This window comes from Rhinoderma darwinii, unplaced genomic scaffold, assembly GCF_050947455.1.
Source record: "Rhinoderma darwinii isolate aRhiDar2 unplaced genomic scaffold, aRhiDar2.hap1 Scaffold_720, whole genome shotgun sequence".
NCBI lineage: Eukaryota > Metazoa > Chordata > Amphibia > Anura > Rhinodermatidae > Rhinoderma > Rhinoderma darwinii.
Genome location: NW_027464281.1, coordinates 157971 through 170425, shown reverse-complemented (window position 1 = coordinate 170425; position 12455 = coordinate 157971). Strand labels below are relative to the sequence as shown.

General features: G+C 49.0%; 1 long non-coding RNA gene across 1 annotated transcript; it reads left to right on the top strand.

The window, feature by feature from the left end:
- Positions 1–590: 590 nt before the first annotated feature.
- Positions 591–12017, top strand: LOC142729565 (uncharacterized). The gene is made up of 3 exons (XR_012878366.1): positions 591–2862; positions 3929–4023; positions 11510–12017. It is a non-coding gene; the product is annotated as an uncharacterized LOC142729565 (long non-coding RNA).
- Positions 12018–12455: the final 438 nt, after the last annotated feature.

Here is a 12455-nt window from a genome sequence, read left to right as displayed (position 1 = left end):
GTCGGTGTCAGTTTGTGTCTGCTCAGGGTCCTGTTCTGACGGAAACCTCTGACGGGAACGTCAGAACGGGACCCCAATTCAGATGTGAACAGAGCCTTAGGGCATGACCAGACGTGGCGGAATTGCTCTGCAATTCCGCTGCGGATAGTCCGCAGCGGAAATCCGCAGCGTACACGTTTCTCCATTGCTTTCCACAGCTTTTTAGTTGGGTTCGTTTACACGTTGCGGACAATTCTGCGGAGCATAGGCTGTGGTGCGGAATTTGGTGTCCGCAGCATACACTGGCTGTTGCGGACGTGTAGCGGACTTGTTGCGGACTCATTGCGGAATTTCTCCATTGACTTCAATGGAGAGTGAAAATTCCGCAATGAAGTCCGCAGATGTTATGTGTGCTGCGGAGCGTACTGGTTTTACTAACATGATAGTTCTTCATTCTGGCTAAACCTATGTATCTCTAGATCTACAGCCAGACTGAGGAAGTCAATGGGGCTCCCGTAATTACGGGTGATTACGTGTGTGCACCCGTAATTACAGGAGCGTTAATAGGCGATGTCAGTAAATAGTCACTGTCCAGGGTGCTGAAAGAGTTAAACGATTGGCAGTAACTGTTTCAGCACCCTGGACAGTGACATCCGATCACAATATACATCAGCCTGTAAAAAAAATAGAAGTTCATACTTACCCATAACTCCCTGCTTCTTCCTCCAGTCCGGCCTCCCGGGATTACGTTTCAGTCCAAGTGACGGCTGCAGTCAATCACAGGCCAATCACAGGCTGCAGCGGTCACATGAACTGCCGCGTCATACAGGGAGGTCGGGCTGGATGTCGAAAGAGGGACGCGTCACCAAGACAACGGCCGGGTAAGTATGAATTTCTTTTTCTTTTACTAGGGAAAGGGCTGTCCCTTCTCTCTATCCTGCACTGATAGAGAGAAGGGAAGCCCTTTCCCCCTCAATACGCAACGGCCAGTCCGCATCAATTTAATGCCCATTTTAGGCAAAGCCGCGACAGAATCTGCAACGCAGATTATGTGCGGCATTGATGCGGACAGTGTATGCAGAACTCCGCCACGTCTGGTCATGCCCTTAGACTGTCACACAGAAACCTCTGCATGTTCTTTATATCCACAATTTCTAGTTATAATCCCTCCTCATCGGGCTGCAGCGGCCAAACCGCAGGAGAAGTGGGGGGTGTGAACATAATCTTAGGCAGCCTTGGCTGGAATTACAGCTGTGATTGGATAGAGTAGGTCACATGTGGACACGAAGTCCCTGTTTACTCACCAAGTTTTTTGCAGGTGGAAAAATCTGCCTCAAAATTCCTTCTGCCGCTTTTTTTACGCATTTTTCGACCACGGTCATTGAGCACCGCAGGCAAAAATGCTGCGAAAACTATTTTCTTTGCCTCCCATTGATGGCAATGGGAGGTCAGAGACGGAAACGCTTGAAGAAAGGGCTTGACGCTGCTTTTTCCTGTGAGTGTTTTTTTCTCGTGGGAAAAACGCCTCTGCATCCCATTGAAATCAATAAGATTCGTTTTCGGACGTTTTTTGGTGCGGTTTTCGATGCGTTTTCCACTTAAAAAAACACTCTGTGTGAACTAGGCCTAATATTTCTCCATATATTACATGTGGCTTTTGCAGCATATTTGGCTGTGCATCCTTTGCATTACAATCTACTGCAGATTGTTACTGCTGCAAGTTTATGCAGTTTTCTAGAACCCTATTCACATTCATACTTTATGTGTCAATTTGACCATGGAAATCTGCAATAAATATGTAACATGTGAACATAGACTTAGGGGCTACACGTGATGTTTCAGGCTACATTTACACACTGCAACCAGGTTACATCACACTTGTCTTCTCTCCCAGATTGTCCTGGAGACTTCCAAACTAGGGAAGATCTTACATGATGTAGCTGCATAAAGGAAGGCACTCTGCTGGGACTATTTGTGAGGGGGAACTCTGCTTGTAGTGGTTATTGGGGGCAGTCTGCTGGCACTAATTATTGGAGGCACTTTGCTGGCAATATGGTTTATTGAGGTGGTCTCTGCTGGTAGTGTTGTTTATGAGGGGGCAGTATACTGGCACTGTTTAAGGGACAATACTCTGCTGGCACTGTATGGGGGCACTCTGCTTAGTCTAATGATGGGGTCGCTCGCTGATAACTGAGGCTTCTTAGCTGTCCTTATCGGTGGGGTTTACATAGGAAAGAAATTCTCAAACCACATCTCAAATCTCCCTGTAGTTGATTCTAAAAACAGACAAGTACGGCTCAGAAAAACGGCTGCAAACAAATAACCATTGATGTGAATGGAAATGAACAAAATCTTTTTTGCTTTCTGCGATTATTATTTACATGTTTTATAAGACATGTTGCATCTCGTGTTATACACAGCAGGAGGCAACAGCACACGTCTTATCACACAGGAAGAGGAAATACATCAGAAAGGGAAACGGGAAGAGGAAGAGCAGCCATGTCATACAGGAAATACAGGGAAGTGACATCATCACAGGAGGTAACGTATATCCTGTGTGCGGGGACCCCAGAAATATGATGAGACTGACGTATCAGGGCTGATACATAGTAATGTTATGTTAATGTTATGTTATTATATATCATTACGTGTGTGTTTAGGCTGTGCTTATATATGTTAGTAGGTCGGACCAGAAGGATCGCGTGTTCTGTATACAAGCTCCAGATAAGAAGAACATGGATCAGCACAACAACACCAGCGCTCCTGGGACTGCGCTCCAACCACACAGCATTTCATCCGGAGGATCGACTGTTCCGTAGTCCAAAACGTCGCTTCTCGGGTTCTATTCCTACAATGGAGGAAAAAGTCAATTACATATTTTCAGTAATTATTGTTACAATATCTCCATTAAGGAAATCTCATGTATGGAATATTTTTTTGAATCACATTAACTTCTGGTTACACCTGAAATGCCCTATAAGGGTATTTAGATATCATAGAGGGGGGTATCACGCTGGAGACCCTCTCTATGACCCAAATGGAAGCTCTGCGCCACCTCTGTCCAGAGGCTTTGTGTGGTATTGCAGCTTTTCTGTATTGAAATGTATAGGGCTAAGCTGTCCACACACCGCACATCACCTGTGGACAGGTGTGGCTCTGTTTTTGGAAGATATCAGCTCTATTTTTCTAATTATGTACAACCCCTTTAATGAAATAATCTCTTTAGAGGGTTTTCTCCATCTCAGACGTTTATGTGATATCCACCTATGCGCATGCACGCAGCTCTCTCCGTTCTGTACTATGGGAGTTACGCAAATAGTTCAACAGCGCTCAGCTGTTTCCGAAACTTCCATAGAACAGAATAGAGAGAGGGACGTGCGAGGCCTTTCCCAAGTCATTCTCCACCTGGAATCAGCAGCCATTAGACGGGACAGGGATCTGGGAACAAAGCAGGACAGGGTCAGGGAGAGACCTCCGTTTTCCACATAGGTGTGAGTCCCAGAGAAATAGTAAGATGGGAGTACCCCTTTAAATAAAACTTCTTAGTGATGATCCATTTTCTTAAGGTGTTTAATTAAACTATGGACAGTGAGGTCGAAGAACCCGCACCCAAAATATCTATACTGGAGTGACATGCGTGTTACTAACGCTGTATACAAGCTCCCCCCGTATAACAGACAGGGCCCTCACTGAGACTTTGTAGGGGCTCCTAGAGACAAATATATATTGATGTACAGACATTTTCCCCTCCGTTATTGTGCAGCACGACCTCCCCACATATAACAGGCAGGACCCTCACTGACCCCCTGGACAGACACATAGGCCTGAATATATTTATATCTTTATATTTTCCATTATTCACCTGCAGGAAATGTTATTTTTAGAAATGGGGAGAAATACTTGGAATTGTGTTTTTTTAGTTTCTGATGTTATTTTTGTTACTTCTCAGGTATAAGGAGAAAAGTAACCGGCACATACAAGATGAGACGTGGATGAAGATGTGCGGAGGACTGTACCCCACCGGGAAAGAGCGGGCTGTCACTGGTATTACCATGGGGCAGATTTACTAAGGCCTCATGCACACGACCATAGTGAGGTGCATTGACCGTGACTTACGGCTCGTACGTCCATGGAGTGTCACCCGCGGCCACCCTCAAATCGCGGGCCCTGCATATGACCGCGTGCATTGTTTTCTATGAGCCTGTACCGCAAAACACGACCGTAATAAGACATGTCCGTTGTTTTTGCGGTCCAGGTTCCTGGGCAATGCATGGACCGTGGAAACCAAGGTCGTATGCATGGGCCCATTGAAATGAATGGGGTCGCATTTCACCTGCAGATTTGCGGGTGAATTGCGGCCGCAAAAATAAGTTAGTGTGCATGGGGCCTAAAACTATCTGAGTTTTACACAGTGTAAACTGATACAAGGAAGTCAGAAATTGCGCCAAATTTATCACAGTGGTGCACGATGTATGATAGATTTTGCTAGACATGTTAGACACTTTTCTCTTCCTTATACCACCTCTTGGTTGGCTTAGTTTAAGACACGCCCCTTTATTCTAGGCCACGCCCCTTGTCAAGCACGCCGCAAAATGTGTCTAAAACAATTAATAAATATGGCGCACAACATGTACGCCATAATTCTGGCTCAATTTGAATAGTAAATCTGCCCTACTATAAATGTAATATAAATTTGGGGTTAGTATTCAGGGCATATTCCCTATTTAAAGAATTGATAAGAGTCGGGAATCCTTCAGCTTAGTCCATTCTCTCTCCTATCAGTCAGTACAGGGAGTAGTAGTACATATAAAACATTACATGGTCACCATGTCAGCTTTATTCTGCCTGCACTGACAGCACAAAGTCTTCATGGTGACTGCAGGACTGGAAGTCAAGGACCACCTCTATGATGTCCGCGGGACCTAATAGGGATATGGCTCTTTTTCCATTTATTTGTTGTTGTACTGTAATGAGAATATTATTTACATGCAGTATTCATTGCTAGGGGTATTTTTTTTTCTGAAAATTCTATAAAGAGCAAGTGGTGTAGGATTGGTTCAGACTGGTGACATCAAGACACAAATGTGACCTCAAGAATTCGTCAATGAGCTGATAATCCCGGTGTCAATTCTGGCTGCAAGTAATATATAAAGGGGCACACCTACCTCAAGTACTGGCACAGTATAAGGTCATCAGGGTGACTGCAGGACTGGAATTAACGCTCTTTTATGAAAAGTGTGTTTTGCAATGTTCAGCACATGGCAGCTTTGTGTATATAGTAGTATATAGACCCTACTGCACTGATTCTTCATACTATACCCTATGACCTGCCTAGGTAGAGTCGTGCGTTAACCTTAGACCATCCTATCCCCCCACCCCCACTTTAGTAAAGACACATGACACCGAGGTTGGATGTGAAATGGCCACAGCAGCCGTTTATTAATTTCACAGTTTTATAAAAACAATTTAAATCCGAAACATTCGGATAACTAGTTAGGAATCCACCAGAGAATTTCTCCTAATAATTCACATGACCCAACATGGGTCAGAATCGTAAATAACAATTTAACGTTAACATTAACCCGAGCAGAGGAAGTCCTTGAAGCCCCTTCAGATGTTCCTTTTTAAGAACCCACCGAATTAGCCATCTGCAAACCACAAATTACCTCCAGCCGTAAACCAGCTCGGAAGCACCGTTCACCTCTGCAGATGGCTCCAACCACTAGAAGTCCACTTCAAGGGGATAACACCCGATGAAGCCCTCAAGTGATATACCGACCACTAGAAGTCCACTTCAAAGGGATAACACCCGATGAAGCCTTCAAGTGATATACCTTCTACCAGAAGACCACTTCAAAGGGATAACACCCGATGAAGTCTTCAACCATGTACCTTTTTTGGGGGACGCATACCCCCGATGCGACCCCCCCACCATTTTGTACTGACTGGCCTCAAGGACTCCCCCCGCCACAGCGAAACAGGCCTTGACCACCTTAAGCCTGTGAGTTCCTCCACACCACCACCGCCCTTTCTATGCCTTCTGCTATCGCCAAGCTCCAAAGATCAATGCCAACCTCGGTCAGATGAACTCCGTCACTTCTCCAAAAATTCCCCACTCCTGACTCCAAATCCCTATGCCTCACGCAAATGCCCCCGTTCTTTGCCACAAAACGGGACACCGCCCGGTTAACTTTTATACGAGCCTTATTGACTCTCTCCACCGATCTAGCTAACCGCCAATGCTTTCTTGGGACTATGTCCGACCACACTACCACCAACTTGGGATAAGATACCCACAAACACAACATATCATGTTTGATATCCCGCACCAACTCACGAAAAGGGCGGACTCCTTAGTCATTCCCACCCACGTGCAACACTAAAACCTCCGGAACCCTATCAAGCCGCGCATATGTCTGGAATTCCGCCAACACCCTGCTCCATGACATACCTCTAAAACCCAGCCAATGCACAACCGCATCCTGTCGCGGAATGCGCAACTGGCGACCATCCGGGCGGACGTCCGCCCTCAAAGCCCCCCAGTGCACGTACGAATGACCCATCAACCACACCAAACACGGAGGCGAATCTGAAACGGAAAAAACAATTAGGCACCACCAATATAACATTTGTAAAGCGTACACAACCAAAATCATAACATATGGGGGCGGACATAGGACTTAAACCTTTTAGACTCCCAACGACCAATACGCCTCACCCCTTCATCATCCAACCCCCAGCGCCCCGCTTCCGTTGCTGCGCCAATCCTGAAGGAATGAGATGAATATGAGCCTGCCGCAACACCAACCGCCGTCAAACATTTTTTAAATACAGCTCCAAACTGAAACCTGGACAAAAACGACCCGTCCACATGACGTAACAAAGGCAAATCTGGAGACCCCCTGTTTTGCGTAAAACCCCGCATGCACTCTACAGGGCACATGACCGACCCCGGGAGAGCGAACAAAACTATCAGTTTTCCCTTCCCTACTTGGTCAGTTTTAGATCGACGCAACCATACCTCTAGCCGATCTGCAAATAGGCTCACCTCCCCAGATCTCAGCCCCCCTGCCCGTTTAGTACTTGGCGACACCAACTCACCTATTCTAAATGCTCCAAAGAACGCTAATGAAAAAGCCAATCGAAACAAATCCATTTCATCTGAAGAGCGACATACCGATGCTAATGAACCGCCCAACGAGCTAAGCAAAGCAAACGACACCGGCCTTCTACTATCCGCCTCCACCCTACCTCGGCGCAACCCCTTCAAAGCCTGTGATACCAGAAATTCCTTCGATACATCCCGAAAGCCCCGCAACTTAAATCCAAACGCCACTGCAGATATGAACCGGTTCACCTTCGCTAATGAAAACCCCGCCTCCCAGGCGTCCCCTAACCAGTACAAAAGTGCCACCAACCTGTCTCTATCCGTATTGACGTCACCCAACTCTCTTACCCACTCCTCCCACTGCCTCCAACAAGCAGCATACGCACTCCACGTCGCGCGCGCCAAAGACCTTTGTAACAGCTGCTCTACGGGACCGATACCAGATCCCAAAGATGCTCCGGACAAGCCAAACCGAGACGTTCCGCTCCCGGTGCCAATTGCCGAAACCGGTCCCACTGCGAGCGAGAAAGAGCATCAGCGATACAATTCCGTACACCCGGGACATGCACCGCCACCACCCACGCGTTCAATGACAAACACACCAACACTAAATGTCGCAACAATTGAACTACCGGAGGAGAGGACGCCGTGATGTTATTAATGGCAAGCACCACCCCCATGTTGTCGCAGTAAAAACGGACCTTCTTATCCCTGAGCCTGTCCCCCCAAATGGTAGCCGCCACCACGATGGGAAACAGCTCGAGCAGGGCCAGATTCCGCGTGAGTCCACTGGACACCCAGCTAGCCGGCCATTGACCCGCGCACCACGGACCTCCCCCGTAAGCTCCAAAACCACCCGCCCCAGCCGCATCCGTAAAAATATTCAAATCACTCGTATCCTGCGCAGGGGCCATCCATAGTGAGCGACCATTGTACTGGCCCAAGAAGTCATCCCAAACCTGAAGATCAGCTCGGTGCTCCTCCTTGAGCCGCACAAAATCTTTTACCGGCGACTCAACAAATGGCCCCGACATGCGACCCAACGAAACTTCTTTTAACAACTTTTCCGACACGACTTCCGCATGCAAGTAAGCCGATTTTAAATTCCTCCGCGTAACCGGAACCTCATAAGGAGGCGGAGGAATAACAAAACCAACACGAAACCCTTCATAAAGCAACTCAGCTGCCGCCCTATCCGGATACTCATTTAGATAAGGGGCCATCCTTTCCACCCTCACCGGCGACACCCCCTTGACCAGCCCCGTGCTGGTTCCCTGACCTCTTTTTTCGCAGACATTTTGCCGCCCCGTGTGATGCACCATTACACTCGGAACACACGTGCTTGAACTTGCACGTGGCCCCGAACTTGCACTGACCTTCATTAAATTGCCAGCAAAACCCCGCCTTTCCCCCGCCGCTTTGTCCAATCTGACTAGACTGGCCTCCTTGGCCGCCGCTCCCGGGAAAGGACTGCCTAACCGGAGCCGTAACCCGTAACCAGAGAGCAATATCCTTCTGGTCCCACCGAATCGCCGGCCGAACCGCCTTCCGCTGACGGAATTGCTCATCATATCGCAGCCACGCCTGACCCCCATACGCCTTATGAGCCTCCCCAATGGCATCAAAATAACAAAACAACGCCGAACAATTTTCCGGCGCCTTTTCCCCTATCACACTAGCCAATATGGCGAACGCCTGCGACCAATTAACGAACGTCTGCGGGATAAGCCTATACCGCCGCCGTTCCTCCTCGTCCTTTTTACTCTCATCCCGCTTGCTCTTATCCAAATTAAATTTAGCCAGCGGCAAGAGAGAAAAAATTTCAACATATTCGTCTTTCCAGATCCGATCACGCACCTCCTGCTTTAAATGCGCCCCCAACGGACCCTCAAAACAAACGTACACCTCCCCCCGAGCACGATCATCCATACGCACTCGATCGCCGTCCTTCTGCGCCTCGGTCTGTACCGACACCGCGACCGCCTCTCTAACCGCCACCACCGGACGCGCCTGTAAGGATCCCACGTCCCTGGGGCCTTCCCAAACTACCGCAGGGGACACTTCCGTTACTACCGGCGCCGCGGCCCTGTCCAGGCGCCCCACCAGCTCCCGTAAGCAACCCACTAAGTCTGCCAAACCCGCTCCGTCGCGTCCGCCCGCGCCACTACCGGCCCCCGATGCAATGCTAGCCGCCCCCCCGCCGACACCCGACATAAAAATCGCTGGATAAGACAATGATGGAGTTATACACTCACCGGGCTGCACAGGCGCTGTGTTCCCGTCAGCCGGACCATCCTGACCTCGACGATACACGTCCAGTTCACCTTCCTCCAGTTCTTCTCTCGCCGACGACTGTCCATCCCAACGACATCTTCGGAACGGGGATGAGGACGCGCTGACCGATAGGCCGGCAACCTGCCGCCCGACCGCCGGGACCCAGACTTCCGACCGGACCTGTTGCCTCGACGTCGCTGCAGATCTAGGCGTCCGTCTAGACGATCCTGACGAAGCCTGCCCCCTGGCCGGAACATCACCATGCGGGGCGGCCGTACCTTGTCCCCCAAATCTTCCATCTGATGGGGGAGGGGTGACAGGGAGCCCAGCCTGCGACTCCCTGCTTACCGCCGGACCCCGTCGCGGCCTGGGATTCCTGCCAGGACGCAGGGCCTGGGAAGGGGCGGTCCTCCCAGCTGCCTGGCCTGCAGCGTCCGGGATCGGGCTCCCTCTGCGACGCCGTGTCCGCGGGACTGCCTCCGGACTGAGGCGCTCTGGAGGTCGGGACCGCCGAGAGGGACGGGTCGACCCGGCCTGCGTCGCCGTCACCCCTGGCAACGCTCTCTGCCTGCCCAGCGCAGGAGCGGTTGTTGCCGACTCCCCCCCCGCCGCCATAGCCATGCTCGTGAGGGGGCCGGGGGAGGGGAGCCTGTCCTTTGCAACAGACCCCGAACGCCGTGCCCTACGTGGCGAAACGGCGTCCGGGATCCTCGTTATGGCAGCCACGGTCTCCTCTAGCCATCCGGGACCGTGGTGCACAGCAGCGGCACGCAGCCGCTCTAACATTAAGGCTTCTGCCATCCCTAAAAGCACGGGCAACGGGGAGCTTACTGTTCTTGTGTTACTCCTCCCGCTGCTTCCGGCTCAATGCCGAGAAACAGCGGGAAGCGCAGTAACGGCCCCCCCGTCCCCCTTAACTCCTCCCCGTCCCTCCTCCAGCTCCTTCCAACTCTCCCTCACCTAATTAACCCTTTCCCTACCAGGACGGTCATGCCGGCTTCCCTTAATCCCTGCGGGCTGCGTCCAGCCTCTTCTATAGAGCATAGTTGACAATATTTGGAATTTCTTTCTAGGGACACTTCGGTTTCAGATGGATTGAGACAGGACTTGACAGGGCCTACCTTTGACAGAACGTGGTTCATTGGGCATGGCTTGTCATGGGGCAGGGTTAGTGAGAATACACTTTGTATACCAGATATTCCCTGTATTCTGTCCTCACTTTAAAAACATTGCAGTAAGGACAGTATAGAGGGAGGGTACCGCCTGCAGAAGTGATCTAAGTAAGTATGGCACGTGACCACTGTGGCCAGTGATTGACTAGTTCGATCATGTGCCGATACGGGACATCACTGGTCCAGCCTATGTAAACAGGCCGGCAGGGGATTGTGAACCGCCGGCACTGGAGCCGCAGAGAATTAGAAGGCGGGTATTTGCTAAATGGTGCAATTTTCAGTTTGAATTACAATTTTTATAAAGCCTGGAAAACCCCTTTAATACCAAACCCTAAAATGTATTCAGACCCCCGGACAAATCCCCTTTATGTACTTCCCGCTCCTTCAGCAGCTCTGGGTCCCATTCGGCTCCGGACCCCACCTCTGCTGGCTGAGCCAGGAGCTGTTAGTGATATTGGCCTTTACATATTGGAGTAATCCAATAGATAACAGCCAATTTTTTTAATAAAATCCTGCGATGTAGTTTGGGTGGGCACTGCGCCTTTGATTGCATGACAAATTTTTCTTGGAGTTCCCCTTTAAAAATTGGTAAGCGGCGGGTAACACAAATACTTCACACGTGGAGAGTAAAGTAAAACCCATTTTATTTTGACTGTATTTCTGGACCGGACTGGTCCGGGACTAAACTTGACTGGTCCCTTCGTCAGGTTAAGATCAGATAAAGGGACAAGTCGTGCCAGAAACGCGTATTTAAATAAAATTCTACCATCGCTTGGCGCCCTATCTGTCCCCGTTTTGAAACCTTTGTGTTAACCGCATCTTAGTTGAGCAGATTTACTTGTGAATTTTGTATCTTAGTTGAACATAGAACGCACTATCTACCTACCTGGCACATAAAGGGTCTTGGTGTGGGTCACGGGGAATATCTTCAAGAGAGCAACTCTTCACTAGGACATTTTATTTATTCTTGTTTCAGAACTGAAGGGAATGTACCGTACAACATCAGCAGGAGGAAGCCCTGGTGTCGAGAAAGTCAGCCATGGAAAGGGATGTGCCAGATCAAGGTCTCTACGCTAAAGAGGCAGCAGATATGAACCACTAATGTCCATCTAAGAATGCCGGAACGTCATCCGTCCACACCTCCTCCTTCCCATCCCCCACTGTCCAGAAGGGGTTTTTAAGATCCATCCAATTAAAAGACAACTGTCCAGAAGTCTTTGAAAATGAAGCCTTGTCCATGATTCGCAGGGCTGCGGTGAAGTACAATGGTTTTGGGTGTTTAATGGCAAGTCTCTTCAGATGCCCGGCAATGGACTTCCTCCCCTCGTCCTGTTTGGTAGGGTCTCTGCACTCCCTTTCCTGTAGAACAGCTGCCTCTACAGATTCCCAAGGCCATCCATATTTTTTTCCTGTCTGGCTGATAGCAACACATGTCAATAAAAACATACCTCAATGTATTTATTGTATTTCTAATAAAAATGGATAGACAAATACATAAAAATAATTTGTTTTAATTCCAAAGAACTTTCATAAAATCTATATTATACCTGTGTAATCAATTGTGGACATGGTCACTGATTCATTGAAGTCCAGCAAAGAAATCCCCCAGCCTGAGACATACTGTACTCCGTGTCAGAAGAACAAGAAGCTACAGAAAGAGAGACAACTGCATCCAGTCGATGTTCTTATCAACAAAGAGGTTTAAAAGGTGAGAAGACTAATTGACATTTTTTTTCAAGGTATTACTCTAGGGAGCGCTCCTGTTATCATCTTTGTCTCACACTGTATTTTCCTAAGGTACTGTATACATTTCACTCATTAATGCCGACCTAGCCAAGTGAGCACACAACAAACTAAGCCTGCACACCCAAATAGAGTACCAACCATCTACACATCATTCCAATAAAGGAGTTTTGCCTTTG